A 17,035-nucleotide genomic window follows, 5' to 3' on the forward strand; every position below is an offset into this window, starting at 1 on the left:
AATCAATACCGTCGGAGGAATAACATCCCAGGTATAAGGGAAAGCCGCGCGCCATCTAAAAATATTGATACTTTAACTAAGGAGGAAAGTTTGGCCGCGCGCTTACTACCGTGCAGCGCCGGGCGGAACAGCGGAGGCGGCCCGGCATCTGCGGCGGCTGGTATTGACGGGTCTCCAATTCTATCAGGCTCCGGGAAAATATATATGTATTGGATGGCACATTATCGCATATTAGTCATAAAACTTTTTTTTCCCCGCCGCGAGGGAGAACGAAATAAATTCCGTATGCGTGTCAGACATCCACGTGGATTATCGTTGAGCAGAAAGAGAGGAGATCTGAGGTTACATTAGTCACGCTCTGACCGTTTCATTCGTCCTGAAAAAGAATAGCAGAATTAGCTTTATGCTCTACTAATTTTTGTGCGGCAATAACTCTCTCGCACAAAAAGAGATATAATATCTCTTGGATGTTATTATACTTGTGTTTTCTGCGAACAATTCAGTAAGTGCGCGCGCATCTGTTGTTGCAGTCAATTATATATATTTGAGACAAATAATTAAATACTCCTGTTATTTTGCATTTGTATGACTAATGTTATTTATAATAAATAAACGATATTAAAATATTAAATTTGTTACCATAATTATACTTAGGATACGCACATTGATATCTGTCATAATTATTTTGCACAATAAATGTACATTTTATGGTTTCTGATCATGTTGCAAATTACATTAAATATATTTATAATTATCAAACTAGGTTTAACAACTGTAGCCTTATTAAATAAATAATTAACGAAAGTAGTTTAATGTCGAAGTCGTACGCAATGCCTGATGCGAATTAAAATTATATTGTATAATGATAACAATCGTGTACGTTACATCAGATTAAAATTATTTAACTGATTCATTAATAGCTTCGCAAACTCGAATTAAATTTAATTTTAAAACAAGCATATTAATCAGCACAAGTTTTATGCTGTTATAATATTATTTTTCATAATTCTTTGGCTGATCAATTCACGATTTATACTACTCAAACCATAATCTACGTCTTATTTTTATTTGCTCATATTAAATCTTTTTAAATATGACACGAATGCTGTCCTAACGTTATCGTTCGTAATCAAATATAACGATAAATGAATGAAATAGAAAAATAAGTTGTTGAATAAAATGAAGCAGAAAACCGATTAAACATATCAGAATGTAAACAGAATGGGAACATAATTTCCGAGCACCTTTGTTGGAAAATTGTTCTGTGCCAAGTGTAAAGACATGACAGTAGCAGGATAAGGGGCATGACTGTAGAAGATAATGATTGACAGGTATCGACAGTCGGCGCTAACTGGTCGACGCTGGCCTGTCAACGATTGACGGCGATCACTTGTCTCGCAGCTACGGAGTTCATCGCAGCGATGAGTCGCGTGACGATGCAAGATGTCACACTCAATCGTATCGATGCGAATTATGTGATGTACATGATAGACCGTAACATCGGATAACGCTGCGAAATTAATATTAATATACCACGCGCGTCAATAACGTCGCGTTAGCAGTAACGTGCACGATAGCTACGTAGGCGAAACGAAATCTGTGATTTGCATAAATTATTGCAACGGCAAATTTCAGGGTTTAAGCGAGAAAATGAATACACTAAATGATATGTATCCGGGATATTTCCATCGGAATGTAGTGTGTATCAGAAATCATGGGAACTATAATCCGCGCGTATTACCGGCGGATTGCGCGATTCTAACACAAACGACTAATACGATTCCGTTACAAATGATTTTATTGTTCCGCTTGGATATACGCAGCTGTTTCGATAAATTAACAAATAAAAAATAATTTAAATACATAAATTTGATACGTTAAAATGCTTTTTGATTGTCACTCGTGTTACTTTGCGTATATCGATCGCTCTATTACCGAATATCACTCTATCTCCGGAAAGAAATATTTCAAAGTGCTCTGCGGCTATAAAAAATACGTTAAAAATTAATTAAATTAATTTATCATAATTTCTGCTAATCCAGCGATATACATTTCGGCATTGCAAAGAGAATCGAAGTCTGCTACTGCAGCTAAAGTCTGCGCTCTTACGGAACGAGACGATAAATTTCGCTGTTTGTTAGCGCACCGTCGGTACTGGTTGCCAATAGATTCTCCGTTTCTCCGCATTTCCGTCCAAGTTCGATCTTCGGGCACTTCAAAGAGAGGTTGGGGAGAAGGGGAGAAGAAGTCGGTATCGTTCGGGCTATTATCCGCAGCCACGAAAACTGTATTCCCGCTGCATGAACTGCATGACACTCGAAGGGATGCGCCATGAATCATCCCGATTGCGGTGCGCGGGACATTGGATTTCATTTATAGAGCAAATAAATCTTTAAGGCGGAAAACTACGCGGATCAGCAACACCGACGGTCGCGCGACGTAGCAGATTCATGAATGTCCGCGCTTCCAGCTTTGAATGCAATGATTTCACAGATCAACATTTAAGAAACACAGTATTATCTGACATCTTACGTATCAAGACGCGTTTCTATTGGAAAAAATTAATTTTTCAAGTAGGTATTTTATATACAATACACGTGCGTATTGAAATGTTTTAACACGCTAAATATTTAACATGTATAGCATGAAACTTATTATTCGAGGTAGCTAACGCTATTTGCAAGTTGCGCACTTGAAAGAACGTTTAAATAAATTATTCTGAATGCACAAATAAATTTTTCAGCGTTATTTTAATAATTTCTATCGTTTATTTTATTATTGCTTTACGCATAATGAAAAAAACAAATTTAATTGCTCTTTTAGCGTGCTATTTGCAAATTCAAATGTAATTGCGTCTATTTTTTTGACAAATAATTTTGGAGAATTAATATGAAAATGTGGTTGTTGAAATAATCAATATCCAATATATAATATTGGAGTCAGAGTAATTTTTTATGACAATCACATCATGTGCTTCTGTTGGTGATGTGGCATTATATTATTCAAATACTAAATACAGGAAATCATGTTTGACACATAATTATTTCAATGTAATAACTACTAATTTGACAAGATTTTGACTAATGCTCTGCTAATTTTGTTGGTCATTAATCGAATTTTATTAACAAATCAGCATTATATTTTTTTTACATAACTGTGCATAATTAATAACTGATCAGTGACACCGTCACGCTCGACAGTATGGAAAATTATTCTATGTAAATCATATTGAACGACGTAACTGTTCTATATATCTTGGTTAATTTACTTTATCGATAACATCTTCCATTCAATGTTGTCTATGTATTGCAAATCAACAGGGATAAAAAGCTATCATTTATCTGACGTATTATTAATGAGTTTTACATGAAAACTATGCGTATTTATTTGGGTATGTTGGCTTAACATTTTCTTTCCCTGTTTCGCCCCTCCCTCATAGTTCTCGAACGTATTGTGTGCTTCTCATTGATCGTGCTCGTATAATCACAATATCAATGTAATCATGCATTCAGATATTAATCTCATATTCGAGGTATTATAGCCGTCCAAGCGATTAATTAAGCAGCAAATAACATTCGTAAATCAATTTACCAGAGACGGCTTAATTAGTGAACCTAATCGGTATATCATCAATTACACAAAAACATTTTAATCGTACTATCCGATTTTTGCTAAACATATTATAGCTAATTTAAACATCTAAATTGGACATGAAATTAATATCTGCAATGCAAATTTTCTCTACTAACTTCTGCATTTTCCATCAAAGTGTAAATTTTTTTTTTATAAATGTTGTCCATGAATTATATACCTAAAGTCACGCAGTTACTTTTGGTTACATATTTACTGAATATTAAAATTCATTAAATATTAAAGAACAAGCTTTTTTCGTACTTACATTTGAATAACTCAGTTTTAACCCGATTCTATTTTTTCGTCGTAAAAACAGCGAACGTTATCACAAACGTGCATTATCGCCAAGATGAAACGAAAAGGAGAGACAAAAGCTTTTAATCGAGAGTTAAGATTATTATAGTTCTTGATTATTGTCAAGTGGATGGCGTTCAAACGTTTCGATGTCATTTTACCGCATCCAATCAGGCGTGTCCACGTAGAAATAGCTGATTCAGCACGCTACAACGATTGCCGGGCTACGTGAGGTCGTGCTGGTACGTACATATATACTGCCGGTTCGCTTCTTGAGTTTGTAATATCCTCCTTCAGTTCGTCCCGCGTTTTTCCTCTTCTTTTTTGCGTCCGTCAACGCGTGTCTCCTTCTCGCGCTCTCTCAGAATCTTGCTGTAGATCCACCTCTCTTCTTCTCTCTCTCTCTCTCTCTCCGCATGCAGCCGGCGGCCTTCTCCAAGCTTCCAGGATTTTCAATTTTCGTGGATATATTTGTCCGCTTAAACGACGTAGGATCAAAATTGTCAAATCAGAGGCAATGGTGCGGGAAAACTGCGCGATGCCATACGACCGCGTCCACTATTTCCCCTCCGTCTCCGTCGCTATATACCTACACCCTTGGCCTGCCTTTGTCGTTCATTCAATCACCGCTGGATACAGCACCGTGCATTATGCTTTCATTCAATGCTTTCGCTTAGAATCGGCCGCGAAACTACGCGGTAATGGTTTTTGCACAATGCTATTAACGTTGAACTAACGAAGGGCGTCTACTGCGCTGGCTCGACGATGAGATCGAAAAGTCGACGGCGGGGGTCGCGTCGTGTACCGGATACAATGCAAACCCCCGGCGAAATAATTGAGTTCCTCATTTTCCAACGACCACTATCCTTCACGTCGCTCACCAACTAAGATCCGAATTAATTGAGAGGGTTGAAACGGAAGCAGCCTTGGCCTGAAGAAACAAGAGAAAGTCCCTTCGATTTTCCTCCGCTTTCCGTCAGCTCTTTTTTTTTTACACCGCTCTTCTTCCGCCTCTCGCCTTCAATGCAAAATCGGGCATCATTAATAGGACGATTTTATTCTATTATAGTATTTGATCAAAGAAATGGATATTTCTTCTTTTATCTTCAAAGCGCGGAATCATATTGCTTCTTTGAATTTCTAACGATTAATTTACATTACAACTGATTTCAATGTAAGAATAAATTCTTTTTCAACAACGGCCGTTTATCCTCGGGGAAAGAAACGTTCCGGCACGAAAGGGACTTAAGAAATGGCGGGATATACGCTACTGGCGATATCATTTAGCCATTTATTCAGCTAGATATCGTAATCCGACCGCAGAAATCCCCTCGGGCTTCGCCCGGCGCCAAAAACGAGCTGTTCCCATCTGTTGAATATCCGCGAAAAATGCCGCAGTTTTAGCGGAGAACGTGCCGGCGAAAGTATAAACGTTGAGATTTTGTACACACTATCCGCTCTCAGGACTCACGTCAAGGGATCAACCTCTGACCGCCGGTTAGCAAACGATACGTGACGTCGGTCTTGTGCAAAGAGCGCGGAAATCCTGAAAAAGAGCTTTATCTCTTAAAGCGAAGAAGAACCGCGGCGGTCGAAGCTCGAGGATGGAGTTTCTGCAAGCGGAGGGATGCGACGCCGGTTTCGCGGTCGGCGTCGAGTCTCACCTCGTTTCCATATCGAGCGACTTTCGGGAGGGTAGCGGTGACATCGTAACTCAATTTTCGCCCTCGCACTCCACGGCAGCGGGGAGGAACGGAAGTTCGACGACGCTGAAGGGAACCAACGCCGCGAGACGACGAATCGATCGAACGCTCGTTGATGCCCGATAACATTTCGCGCCTCCGTGCTTGCCAGTTCCTTTTTTTCCCCTCCGCTCCTCTCGCGCGGCGCTTCACCTCTCGGTGGCTTATCCCGCTCCGGAAAGTCCATTAGTTCTCAGATCGTCGTTACCTGTAATTCAATTCCGACGGGTTTTCCAGGTGAGGCAAGGTGAGACGGCAAAAGTTACCGCAAACGACGGCGAACTGAGAAGCGCAAAATAAAACGCACCGAGACGAGCAAAAGCGCGAGGTAGAAAAGTATTTGAACACATTTAGAAGGTTTTCTTAGTACTTCGATACATTGCAGTCTACTGAGTGAATGAGAGAGAAAGAGCGTGAGAAGGAGAGTTTATAAATTTCCTCAACGATTCTAAATATTGCAACTACCGTTACGTAATTTCTCTGTTACTAAATTTCCATTATATTCTTCAAATACGATTCACAAAAATGCAAACATGCGATCTGACTATTAAAAAGGTCGATCGAATTAAGTTAGTCGATAGAAGAGTTTCCCGATTTCCGCGACCGTTTATGCTATGTATACCTTTTCTAATATTATTTTAACAAGAAACCGTATTTCTTAATTAATCATATTTTGCAATTTAAAAGAAATTAACTGGACAGGTCACGTACATTTTATTATAACATGCTGTTAAGAATTTTATGGCAATTAGCAATCAAATTGAAAAATCTGTTAATATTTTTTTAACTCTAATGTGCGAGAGAGAGAGAGAGAGAGAGAGAAGATCCTGAGGACGGAAGTCCACATCACGTAAATCACGGAAAATAAATCAAAACGGAGCAATCTGTCGAAACGAGATACATGTTGACGACAAATTTAGATAAGTTGCAAATTGGTTACCATACGAAATGAAGGGTGAACTACGCGCCGTCGACCATTCGCGATATAACACGATAATGATTGCCGGAACTTGCATCCTATCGTGAAATTAGATCGGGTCATATCAGATTCTAACTTTGTTGCCCGGCCGTAAGCTTTCCTCCCGTCCCGCTGTCGCCACATATCCGCCCATAGTTTACGCTCCGTGCCCGTGATATCTCCTTCCCACTAACACCCGCAGCCCGTCCGCCCTTCGTCCGCACACGGTGCAGTACCACGGCGCTATGCTACGCCGTGGAATTAGCTTAATAGTTTCTGGCCAGCACGCCATTACGAAGAAAATCTAATTGTTTTGCGGCTCCACGGCCGGCTGAGCACCCTGCGACCGCGCGTCTTAATACGCTTGCCGGATCCCGCATGCAGGACACGAGCGCATCGTGAGGATTTTACGAGGGATACGACGATGGATGGAGGCTTCGTCTGTTCGCACTCGCAAAACCCCCGTGTGTCGTACGTAATTTTGCGATACCTCCAGTTGCCGTGAAACGCAATAAACTTTATACACATACCGTCTCGTGTCAATATGTAAAATGATCCTGATAACGTGGACAGCGCTTTTTTCGATATGATATGTGTTATGAGTTTAAAGCGAATACACAGCTAGTATGTTTTTTTTTTCCGCAATTTTGAAATGTGAAACTGAATGTAAGTCCATAAATACCCTTTTTGATCTTAAAATTGTTTTTTTTAACATATGCATATTTTTAACGCTATATGCACTTTGATAAACTATTTAATTATAATTTTACATATTTATTATTCGTTTGAATTCAAGCGTAGAAACTGTCCGTAGCAGATTTTTTGTGTGTCTTGTATTCACTAGCTGTTGTTTTTATTTATAATAACATCAAGAATACTGTAAATATTTGTTGCGAATTGTTTCGTAAATATGTAAATATTTATGAGTTACTTGGATGCTACAATAATATAAAATTTATTGTTTAATGATATCTTTCTTTTGTCAAATTAAATGTAAGATAATATGCGGTAAACGCATTTTATATATAAATAATATAAAGATATTTTAATTTTTTTTTTGTATTTCTTTATTTAAATATTTATATATAAAGCGAAAAGTTATATTTCTTCAAAAAGTCATCTCAATTCAACACAAAATACAAGTTCGAAAGGGTTAAAAGCCAGTAAACCGCAAATAGAGAGATACGCTACACTACATGATAGGTAATCAACGTTTGGACCCATGACTATTAATAGAAATAGTTTCTCTTTGTCTGCGCCGCTCTTTGTACGTATATCTCTCATTCTCCCTCTCTCTATGCTCTTTCCCTATTTCGATTTCAATATGTATTGAACGGAATACCATTTAGAGAATCTGCTGCAAAAGATTCTTCGCGTGCAACTTGCCACACTGAATGCGCCTGATCCCGATATGTTCTGCGCTACTATTTCCCTATGTATATGTTCGTAATATATGCTACATTATCTTTCAATCGCAAATTTTTCTATTAATTTCGAGTTGAAGTTTTTTGAAGAAAGCTATTATCTTATACAAATTTTCAATTTTTTTAAAATAAATAAATAAATATAAACGTAAAATTTTTAAAAATCTTAAAATAAAGCTTGAAATTAACTGAAATGAAAAGATTTGTTATTTATAATCACAACTGTTTAAAACTGAAAGTATCGAGATTTTAATTCTTAATTGTTTGTATAATTTCAACACTTCTTTTTGTCTCTCGACTTTAATTCTTTACGTCGATCTCTGTTAACGTGTCACGGTAGGGATAATATATCTCATACGCTTATCTAATAAACTGGAGGAAATAGAATAGATACGGGCGCGAGACTTGTATGTTTCATTGAAAATTACAGTGCATTGCTAATGCATCGCCTCGCAACCAATGCACTAGTTACGAGTTTATCAAGTCTCATCGTATTTATGATACAAATTTGACAACTAGATGATTACGAGTAAGCAATAGAATAAGAACGAAGCGAGAAAGGGCGCACAACGATGATATGGGTCGACAGGACGAGTGAGAGAGAGAGAGGGAGAGAGAGAGAGAGAGGGAGAGAGAGAGAGAGAGAGAGAGAGAGAGAGAGAGAGAGAGAGAGAGAGAGAGAGAGAGAGAGAGAGAGAGAGAGAGAGAGAGAGAGGGGTGAAAGTGAGAGGGAACGGGAACGTCAGAGTTCATTTATTATTGTCCGGCCAATGTGGCGCGCAAAGCGCGGGAATTGTCGACAATGAAATCATAATTTGCGTCGCAATCCAGAGGCATCCTCGAATAAGCTGTTCTATGGTGCACACAGCGACGATCCATATAGAACAAATTTCGGGATAAGTTCAGGAGAAGCACGTACGTAGTAACGAACCGTTAATAAATGTCTCGAACAAACAAGTTCAAAACTAGGATCTGTACCAAAAACAAGACTTGCACAAACACATGATATCCGATTTCGCGATGAGTACAAGGTTCATTAGAATGATAATTTACTATATGCGAAACTTGAAACTACGAGAGTAATTCCACTCCGAATATTTTCATCACGCATCAAGTATTTCGTCTACTTACACGCTAATTGTATTTGTACATCGTTATAAAAAAAATGTAAAGAGGCAAAGCGCCTCTGAAAATTTTATCCTTGATTACTTTATGTTTTATGAACAACTTGGAGCGTTTATAAACGCAAAGAGTATAAAATAAACGCTCAAAGAACATTTATAAGGATGCCTGAAAAATGTCTTAATTTACTAGACGTTTTTCAGACGCCTTTTAGATGTTTTTCGACCTTGAGAGGCGCCAGGAATTCAAGTCGTCTAATATTACGCGGCTTCCCTCGCATTTTTCGACAGAAACAGTATCTCGCGTAAAAGTATTCTCTAAACCTGCAGGGCACGTCAAGATCATCTCAAGTGGCTGATGCATCTCTTATTCGCTCATGCTATGATATCATGATACAACGACGTGCGGGATGCTTTAGCACCACCTTTGACATCCCGTTCCGCTATGTCCTCGTAATAAAGTACTCTCCATGAACAGGCTGAATACACTTCGAAAAATATCATACTATATATATCACATCATTCAAGATATACTCGATGATATAACGAAAGAGATGATAAAGTAAACCTTTAAAAATATGAGTGACGCCTTTGCGACACATTCTTGTGTAATCGATTTATTATCAAATTGAAGCTTTTTCAAAGCATGGATAATACCGTTTAACATAACTTCTTTTATTGTGAGAAACAACATTATTTGTTGAGAAACAAAAATTCAGTTTTATAATTAAAACACATTTTTTTTCTTTAGAACAATATTAAAAATATTATGTCTAACGCTGAACAGCATTGCGTCTAATGCTAGAATTTTAAGATAATTAGTACAAATCAACGAATCATCATTAGTGTATTTGCGTCACGAAATAATCGATAAGATTAATCTCTCCGCAAAGTCTAATTTCATTGGCTATGTAATCAAGCCTGATTAACTATTTCCTACGATTATCACAAATTAGTCGATTAACTCTTGTACTGTTCTGTGGCACGAACATACGCGAGCCTTTATCAGATATATACTACTTTAAGCATCACCAATTATCCACGCGCATTTTACTAAACTCGTCATGGTCACGTAATTATATAATGAAATTAAAACAATTATTTTCATGCAACTAATTATTTGTGCCAATTGAAATCTTTTAATCTTTCTTATGTTTGTCTCAAACTGTCATACACAGAAAGAATTCCTTTGCGTATCACAAATAGCTTTTCCAATAATGTGAATTGTCATATATCGATAACTTTATCTAATTATTTATTATTAAAATATTAAATCGAAAAATTTTATTACTTTTTTTTAAAAGAATTTTACTTCAAAATGTGCATTACACCTAAAAGATCCTTAATTTTTGCATGGAAGGAAGTGACGCTTTTCTTTATCAGAAACTAAAAACACGTTTATGTCAAAATGATGAAAATTTATTGTGACATGCGTTGTGACAAGACGCATTTATGGATACATGTTATTAATACTTTACCTAATATGCGGATTAATGTGATTAAATAATAAATGCATTGTTTGATGTACAAATATTTAATAATAACGCTGGTTAGAACGTCATGAAAACTACGACGGATGATTGTCAAAGCAACATACCAACAAATACCCACCTCTGGGACATACATGGCGCGATCACGGTGTAACAATAATTTGCGTGTTGTATGTAATACGATAGCATATCAATTGGAGAGATCATGTCACTTTGATTGGCGCATGTTGGGATATGCGCGAGCAGGTAAATTCTCCAATAAAACCACAATTAACGCACGATTGCCACGTACATCGTTATGAATGTCCATAAACCTGCGCAAGCGATAATATTAGATTGACCAATCGCGTGGATTTGTTTAAATAACAGTTTTGTTGTTTCGATTAGTTATTACGAAATAACAATCAAACAGTCATGTTACAACGGTGTAATGTAATTAATTTACAGTCTTTTGATATAATCCTAAATATATCAAACCGACAAAAATGAGCACAAAGGAAGCCATGATGTCGGTTGAAACGCGTATGAAATGGCGTCGTCGAGAGGCATATATTAATCTCATAATGGAATCTTTTTGCAGAAACAATAGCGTATCAGAAAATTACCATCGCGGCTAATACCGCGCTCAGTCCTTCCAGCCGTAGGTCTTATGAAGGGACACTCAGCCGCTTTTTCCCACGAACCGCTGCACTCTTTAACTTTCAGAGGATCGCGCCTGTTTTTCCAGTGCTCAGTCTTTGACATCAGAAATGGGCGGCTAGATCTGAGTGGACAGGAATGGGTATCCTAAGAGGATAAAACGGATGGCTTGCCGCGAATTGGATCACTCACTCTTTAAACATATCTTTGTGTCGGGGCGTTTCCACGAAATGCAAATGTATATTTTTATTTCGTAACCACTCGAGTGCGTATAAAACTTAATTCATCCCTTTGAGTTACGCTCCACTTACGGATATTCGTACATTAGACACATTCGCGACTGCTTTCGCTCTCCGGCTTATCCCTGAGCGAAGTGGAACAGTTATCTTTAAACTTTGTATTTTATCCAGCCGTATAGCTGGAATGGGAAAAGTAGAAGATTTTCCTTATCGCGTTTCTCGTTCACGTAGAACATATAAAATTATGTGGCAGAGTTTTTTAATATGATCGATTTTAAAACGGGCCGATAGCTTAATTATTTTAATTATTTTATTGAACATATAATAGTAAAAAAAAAAACAATACAAAAATTCACCAAAATAATCAAAAATTTATTCGAAATGATTGCTTGGATACTATTTTTGGCCTATCTAATGTTTTTTCATATAATTTGAATACTTAAATTGAGTTTTGTTTGAAAATCTACCATTTTTTTAATTATTCTGCCATTAATAATTTATTAATCTTATGTGTCTATCAATTAGGATATATTATTGACTTTAGTAATCCTAGGGATAATCATGCTGTCAGTATCAGTTTGCCTTTGCCACATATCCTATGTACATATACTTGATTTACAACTATTGTGTGTGTATATATATATATATATATATATATATGTATGTATATACAATATTGCTGAACAAGGACGCAACACAGAACGTCTAAAGGAAATGTAATGTTATAAATATTTTGGGGGAGTTTGTAATGGCATAATGTCATCGTCTTCATAAATCAGACGCCGGAGATAAAATAAATACGTCTCTTATAAAGTGGCAATACATACAAGTTTTCTTTACGGTCCTTTGAGACATTTCAGAAGTATTCGAAGAGTCGAGCGCGCCCAGCGCTACGAAAACACAAACGCATCGGATACCACTCTTCCTTTCCAAGGAAGTTTCTGTCTTCCTTTCCAAAGAATTTTCAGCGTTCAATATTTGAGCGTTTCCTACATAGCTCGAGGATGTCCTTTCCATATACGCATTGGCGAATCTTCGCAAAACAACAAATACACAGGTACATCAGATATAGGTTTTATTGCGGCGGCTTTCATCTTATGTCTACATAATATTGGACATATTACGATGCTCGTCTTAAAAGTTACTTTTACAAAGATTTTGCCAAATTTTTTGTGACAATCTGATATTTCTTTCAAAATTAGAGGCTCGCAGGATCGTATATTACATTTTATGTGTAAATACAATTGCGCGTAGCGCAATAAACCCTTGCACGACGGTGTCTCTCAAGCGAGAGACGCCGTTGTATCCGATTTATTCATTATGTCTCTCGATTTATTCATGCAATTACCAGCGCGATCTAAAATAAAATAGAAATTGTAAGTTGTTCAGCGAATATAGATTTCTTTTTGTAAGGATAGATATTTTTTATGTTAATACATAAATATACGCAATATAATTCTCTAAATATTATTATAATTTAAGCAATATTTATGAAACGGAACGTATAATATCCATTCGTGCAGTCGAAATGCGATGATGAATAGTGATCCATCATCCTGTGAGAGTCGTTTACATGAAAAGGCAATGACCACAAATTTCAAATAGAAGCACTGCGATCGATCCCTCACTAACTGCGACAAATAACTGCAATCGGCATATCCATATATTCCCATATCGTTAGTCTCTTCACAAATGTTTTGGAAAATAAACATGTGATTGATGTATAAAATGTAATATCAGTTATCAATTTTTTTAAATACATATATTTTAAGTGCTCTACATTTTTTTTTAATTACAAATCTAATTTAAACGTGTTTATTTATTTTAATTAACATTACGTATAGTACATTATTAAAAACATTTTCAAATAACAGTATCTATGAAAAGTAAGGGAAAATTAAAAAATAAGGAAATATTTTTTGAAACGTAAGTATATCATAATCTTTCTATTTTATTTATTTCATACTCTTTGATCTAAGATAACTTGACACATATGCATAGGTCTTTTGATAAACAAGCTGGCAATACTATAAGCATGACCCACGTTAAAAAGCAGGTCGTGTCGCGTTGTTAGAGAAATACTCGAAGCTTTGAAATATGCGCGGCGTGTTCTGTTGTTCGTTTGCCCGACATGTGCCGAGTAGTGTCCTGAGGCCGATATCGATTTTCATCAATAGATAGTTCTATCTAGTCGGAAAAATCCACAAATTTAGTAACAAAAATATATCATTCTCTCCCCTTTTCTCAGGTAGTTATTCTTTTACAAAATAATTTGCCGACGAAATATCACAATTAATTCAGTTATCTTCAAACAGTTATGAAAAGAATAAAAATATTGCATATATCGAGACATCATATCTCGTAAAAATTAACAATAATTTTTTATAATGTATTGCAATTTTAAAGTAAAAAATACACGTATTACAATATTATAATAAAAATAACAAGCTTGTAATACGTATTTTATAATAGCAAGATATTTCTTTTATAAAAGTTACTGTAAGCGTAAGAAAGAAATTACAATATTAATATAGCACTTCCGGATGTTATAATAATCTTATTTTTCTTCTTTCTCTTATCTCTCTTTTATTCTAATTTTTATTAAATATATGTGCAATGTAAACCATATTATTTGCAATCCAAATATGTGCATAAGAACATACCTTCTGAGAGGCAAAGGATTCCAAGAATTCCAATGCTATAAAATATCTGAGTAACACACATGCGTTACTAGATGAACAACATATTTTCTACCTTTCTGTCTAACTTGTTTACGAACCTTTCGGTAAACTTCAACGAACCTCGCTTTGCTTGAACGTCACTTTGCGACGTGACAGCGGAAATTGCTATTTAAATTACTTTTTAATGGATACCTTACATTTATTATTTCACTTGCAAAAGATGATGCTTTTTTCAGTTTGACGTATTTCGATACGCTGTAAATCTAAGCAGTTTACACGCGTAAGGCTAACTAATAATTCCCGCTCGACTGACTTAAAAATCACTTGCAAAAATTTGATGTCTTGCAAAAATTATTAACACATTGTATTAATTATTCATCAAGTTGTAGTTGTAAAGAGTACAGCGCACAAAGACGAATGTGATTTATCACGGCAGTTTATCCATTTATTTTTATTCCCTATTAAGCATTTTTCGCAGCGTATCGATATCAGAAATCACGAGATTCGAGACAAGCACGTAATCATTGCTGATGAAATTCCTTTCTGTCGTAATCATTGCCGACGACGCACCGCAGGCATGCGTGTGTGTATGACTGGAGCAATTAAAAAAAAAAAAAATACACTTCTCTGTGTGAGAAATACGACGAATATCAAATCGATACAGTGACCCGCACTGCGCGCGCATCCGATAGTCACGCACACTTCATCTGCACTTAACGTATTGATAAATAGCAAAGTGCGGTGTGCGCAGTAAATTATCCGAGTTCGAGAAGTTATCGGTAAACGTCTGATAACGAGGCAGCCTCTCCGGGGATACGCTTGTTCTTTGCATATTAGGCGTGCATCAGCGAGCTCTTTCCATCCGCCAGAGCCATTTATCGTCGCTTCTTCTCGATCCTCATTACGTCCCACGATTCGCCCCACTTGCCATTTCTTTAATTGCAAATTTGCATCGCAGAAACTCATTACTTTCACATGGATTGTTGTATCTTGCTTCAATGAAGCACGCGCGGAAAAAAACATTTTCGATAATCAAAATGATTTCACATTGAAAGTATGAACTTAATTAATTTGAGATAAAAATGAAATTCATGAAGTATATATTCATTTTCCAATTTGGAGGAATTCTTTGAAATAATGTAAAATATGCATATAATTCAGTAAAATAGCAGTGAAATTTGAAAATCGAGCACATGAATTTTTTTATTGTTCATTGTTTGTTAATGGAAACAGGGAAAAATTATATATTCTATTTACGGCCAGCTGCAAAATTAATATTCATGAAAATATAAACGTAGTTATGGTCTATTACATATACTTGAAATATCACTATAAAATATAATCAACAGCTACTAACGGTATGCGAGTAGTGAAACGCAATTAAAAAACATAATTGCCAAACAAGAGGAAACGTAAATGTTTCCTTTTTCTTTTCTTCACATCGGTTTCTATACAATACAGCATTGCGGTAAAGTGAGTTCTTATTGTAGAATTTCAGCGATATTCTCAGCGCTTGCACGCCGTCGGCATAAATTAACGTGAACAGAGGGCAAACGAATCACCGGTGCCCAATTCTTGTAATTTATACCCCAAGCAATCCTTTGTGTACTCGTAATGCCGAGCCGCTTAATTCAGTGAAATACTCGGCTGTTCAAACAACAGCACCTCCGTATGCTCGCCCGCTTCTCTATTTATAAAGGCGGCGTGTACACAATGAAGCAAAGCGTCGCGCATTATCACAGAGGCAACGCCTAATGAGTCGTATGGTCCCAAGATAACGTTCGTCCATTCAACCGCACGGAAATATTTTTGGCGATTGCACGTGAACACTTGTAATTCTGATTATCGCATCCAGTAGATCGGGATCGCGGGATCGCCCGTGCACACAGGTTATAGCAGAGAACCGGTATGTCGTCCCTGTCATCGACGCGTCTATCGAATGTGCAGCGACGCGCGAGCCTATCGGCTGGCTTTTTGAGATGCAGATTTTACGCCTACGCTCGGATATTCCGTCGTGTTTTGCAATAAACGTGCATCGTGCACGCACCTGTGCGCTCGCAGGATCGGCCGAGCGTGCCGCAAATTTGCCGGTCAACGACGGTGACTGCGAATGAATGCATGTGCCCACTGGGTCGAGTCCATCGAACATAAATCCCCTATTTTAGCGATGAGAAAGAGAAGGGGGAGGGAAAAAAAAGAAGTGCCGTCCCAAAGAGCACGACGGAACAGCCAAAAACTTTTCCAATTAAAGTACTCGCTATCCGGAACGATCGGCGGGGATACAACACCGACCTGCCCAGTCTCATTAACGCTTTTCCAAGGTGGATACAGCGCAACGGCCGTAAAAAGGGGAGTAGGTGGATAAAGAGACCGGATCGGCCGGCTATTTTTCTTGGCTCCGACCATAACGTCCCGGTCGGAATGACAACACCGCTCCTCCGAGATAGGTAACGAACGTTTCGATTGCCGATCAGCGATCGGGGATCTCCGCCGGTGTATCGCGGAATCGGTACGGGGTTAAAGGAAGGGGACGAGCACAGACCACACTCCCAGGCCGGGCAATTTTATTCGAAATCGTCCGAGTGTTAAACTATGCCCGATTGAAAATCGATATTTCATTCCGGTCGAACTGCCGACATGCCGAGGGAATAGACCGGCAGATTTTATACATCGAGTGGACGGCGCGCATGCCAGGGCTGCTGGCGCAAAAATTCTGATGCGCCAAATAGTTTCGCCGTCTGTCCGGGATGAACTGCGCTCAAGACGTGGCTCGGTACTTCCGTGTGGCCGCATATATGACGGGCTGAATACTTT

At 37.6% G+C, this 17,035-nt stretch overlaps 1 long non-coding RNA gene across 11 annotated transcripts; it reads right to left on the reverse strand.

Moving 5' to 3' along the window:
- Positions 1-3,095: 3,095 nt before the first annotated feature.
- On the reverse strand, positions 3,096-14,746 carry LOC105672335 (uncharacterized). Of its 11 annotated transcripts, none has more exons than XR_010890816.1 (7): positions 13,043-13,057; positions 12,686-12,897; positions 12,368-12,573; positions 11,268-11,719; positions 10,784-10,976; positions 5,592-5,877; positions 3,096-4,945 (listed from the first exon to the last, which is right to left on the reverse strand). It is a non-coding gene; the product is annotated as an uncharacterized lncRNA (long non-coding RNA). The 11 variants fall into 11 exon arrangements; XR_010890820.1 differs by lacking the exons at positions 3,096-4,945; positions 5,592-5,877 and adding exons at positions 14,204-14,249; positions 14,320-14,742 and having other exon boundaries at positions 9,715-10,976; positions 13,043-13,727; XR_010890814.1 differs by lacking the exons at positions 3,096-4,945; positions 5,592-5,877 and adding an exon at positions 14,320-14,746 and having other exon boundaries at positions 9,710-10,976; positions 13,043-14,249.
- Between the last annotated feature and the right edge of the window lie 2,289 nt (positions 14,747-17,035).

The sequence above is a fragment of the Linepithema humile genome, chromosome 6, assembly GCF_040581485.1.
Source record: "Linepithema humile isolate Giens D197 chromosome 6, Lhum_UNIL_v1.0, whole genome shotgun sequence".
In the NCBI taxonomy this organism is placed as follows: Eukaryota; Metazoa; Arthropoda; class Insecta; order Hymenoptera; family Formicidae; genus Linepithema; species Linepithema humile.